The sequence below is a fragment of the Lacerta agilis genome, chromosome 16 (assembly GCF_009819535.1).
Source record: "Lacerta agilis isolate rLacAgi1 chromosome 16, rLacAgi1.pri, whole genome shotgun sequence".
Taxonomy (NCBI): Eukaryota; Metazoa; Chordata; class Lepidosauria; order Squamata; family Lacertidae; genus Lacerta; species Lacerta agilis.
In genome coordinates, this window is record NC_046327.1 from 31,444,077 (window position 1) to 31,447,342 (window position 3,266).

The window sequence follows — 3,266 nt, forward strand, 5'->3', positions numbered from 1 at the left end:
GGCAAGATACCCCTGCGCTTTTCCCGCAAGGTGCATGCAATGCTGGGTTAGCGATGAGGGAAGAAGTTCCCAGTGCTGGTGCCAGGCTTATTTTGTGCCCTAGTCCAAGCTACCTATTTGCACGCACACGAACTTCTCCCCCCCACCACCACCCCAAAAAATGGCTAACTTCAATTTCTTAAAGCAGGTATCCTGCACGAAACTGGAAAGCTCTCCACTTATTTTAAATTGCGCAATCACAAGTAATGCAACGATCTTTTATTCCCTTTCTCAAATATAAAAAACAACAACACGTTTTCGCGCGCAATCGTTTGGAGCAATCTTGCGAATGTTAGTGTTAAAATGTAAAGTCTCTGAAAAGTTCTGATTTCAAGCCAAGCACATCAAAATCTCGCTTTGCGGGCGTTTCCTTTTGCAAATTTTGTCACCGATTCCTTCAGGTGTGTACCTTCCTTCCTAAGTTCCAGTTACAGGTGGGTAGCCGTGTTGGTCTGCCATAGTCAAAACAAAATCAAAAATTCTTTCCAGTAGCACCTTAGAGACCAACTGAGTATCTGAAGAAGTGTGCATGCACAGGAAAGCTCATACCAAGAACAAACTCAGTTGGTCTCTAAGGTGCTACTGGAAAGAATTTTTGATTTTGTTTTTCCTTCCTAAGGTATGTTCAAGTTCTCCAAGCCAGCTAGTCTCTTTTGCAACATTGTTGAGCGTATGTAAGTTTTATAAACCCAACTAGGGTTACAAGCTGACACCCCAAAATCCAACTTTGTATGATATAAAACACTTCTCCCGAAAAGGGTCTTTAAAAAAAAGGACCTCTCCTTTCTCTCATTTGTTATTTTGGCCATTGAGGCAGGGCTGGCCCAATACATTTTGGCACCTGAGGTGAACCACAATATTGACCCTACCACCATCACCAGCAGCACTAGGGAAGAAGGGGTGACTGAAGATCTACCCCAGGAATAAAGGGCAATACAAATATATTAAAAAATAAAAAATTGTCCAGTAGCACCTTAAGAGACCAACTAAGTTTGTTCTTGGTATCAGTGGTATCTGAAGAAGTGTGCATGCACATGAAAGCTCATACCAAGAACAAACTTAGTTGGTCTTTAAGGTGCTACTGGACAATTTTTTAATTTGTTATCATCATCATCATTCTTTTTATTCGACCGTCAGTCAGAAAAAAATACATTTATCCATACAAAATTAAAACATCTAGAGGAACTTTAGAATAAAACATAGCCAGCACTAACATGAAGCTATACAGATAAACCCATGTCAATGCAATCAATTTTAGTCTTACGACGCTTAAGAGCTAGAAAAAGAAATTTGGCCACCAAGGAAGCTGTTTTTCCCGTAACATTATTCAACAAATATAAAACCTGTCTGGATAGAGAGCTAAGTGGGGATATAAGATTTTGCCTGAAATCTGTATAGAAAGGACAGCTCAGGAGAATATGTTCAGTGGACTCTACCTCTCCCAGGGCACAATGACAAGTTCTCTGGGCGTATGGGACTCCCCTATACCTTCCCCACAATACTGCAGATTCGAGGACATTTAATCTAGCCGCTGTGAGGAGTCTATGGTATTCCACATAGTGGAAAATGCCTATGTGGTTTGTGCAGTCAGTTGGGGCCTGTAGAAAGCCAGACCGGGAGCCACTTTAAGTTGAGGCTGCATAGGCCTTGTGGTACATGTGATTCAGATTCTATTCAGTTGAACCTCTGGTTACAAAGTTGACATTTTTTTAGCAATGCCCCCTTAGTGAGCCTTCTTTTGTTCACTTCTTTTTATTTCGAGGCAGTGCACACCTATGTTTGTGGAACTGCGAACCTTTCCACTCATGTGTTACTCCAGTCAAATCCCACATATGAATGTGGGGGAAGATGATGGTGTGGAGCCTGGTGTAAATTAATTTGTAGCCTGGGGCCTGTACCACAGCATGGACTGTACCTGAGACAGGTGAGGGTGTTCATCCCTTATTTTCAAATCCGAAACTTGACAGCTATGGAGAGAGACCTGGGTTCAAATCCGCTCAGCCCCAGGGGAGCTTCCTGGGTGACCTTGGGCCTGTCACTTCTTAGCCCAAAGTACCTCACAGGGTTGCCTTGAGGATAAAATGGGGAGGAGCAGGAGAAGGAATATGTCTGCCACCTTGAGCTTCTTGGTGGAAAGGTAATTTAGTATGTAAATAAATAGATAGATAGATAAATGCCCGAGGGACATTGTCTAGGTACGAGAGGGCAACGCATTGCAATGCAAGCAGATTGGGAGCCAAGCTGTTTGCTGTATTTCTTAAGCCCGTTCCTTATAATTGCTACTTATGCTATTTTAAGCATCCTTTCACATTCATTATCTATCATTTCAATTCATTATATATCATTTTATCATTTGAACAACCAACCAACAAACAAGCAAACCCAAAGCCTTCCTTTTGGGAATTATAGGGACAGAACTACCGAAACTGTATAGAAACTTATTCATGTACAGCGGCAAGAATGTTGATTGCCCAAAAACAGAAAGAAGCAGAGGTCCCAGTAAAGGAAGAATGGATATAAAAGATTATGAAATATGCAGAAATGGTAAAACTTACTAGAAGAATAAGAAATCAAGATAACAACCTTTGATATAAAATAATGGAAATGGTTTATTGAATATTTACAAATACATTGTAATCAGATAACATGGGCAGGATTACTGGCAGTTTGAAAAGACTATTTAAAGTACATAGATGAATAAGTGAGCAAATTAAGCTAACTTGAATATGCAGAAGATATTAAAAAATAAATTTAAGGAACCGCAGTAAGAGGGGGAAGGAAGTCAAGTTTTGAAATGTTCAAATGATTGTAAAATTAGTGAAATGTATAAACCTGAAAAGTATAAATAAAATTTAAAAATAATAATAATTGGTACTCATGCTGTGGATTTACTACTAACAAGCTGCGTGGGGAGGCTTATTTGCTGGTAAAGTAAAATAAAACAACACCAGCCGTAGCTGATTGACTTGGCTGGCCTCGGAGCGGCTTTCTCTCCGGGTTCGTGGCACCGCGCGCCCGGCCGGGTGCAACAACCTCACGCCCCCGCTCGCTTTGGTCTGCCCGCTTCCCACGCCCCTTCGCGGCGTCTGCGGGGCGGATCTGGGCGGGAGCGAGGGCGGCACGGAGGCCACCGATTGGAGGAGGCCGGGGGCGGGGGGCGGCGCCGGCCTCCTGTGGTCCGGCTGGAGGAGGAGGAGGAGGAACCGCGGGGGGGGGGAGTGTCGCCT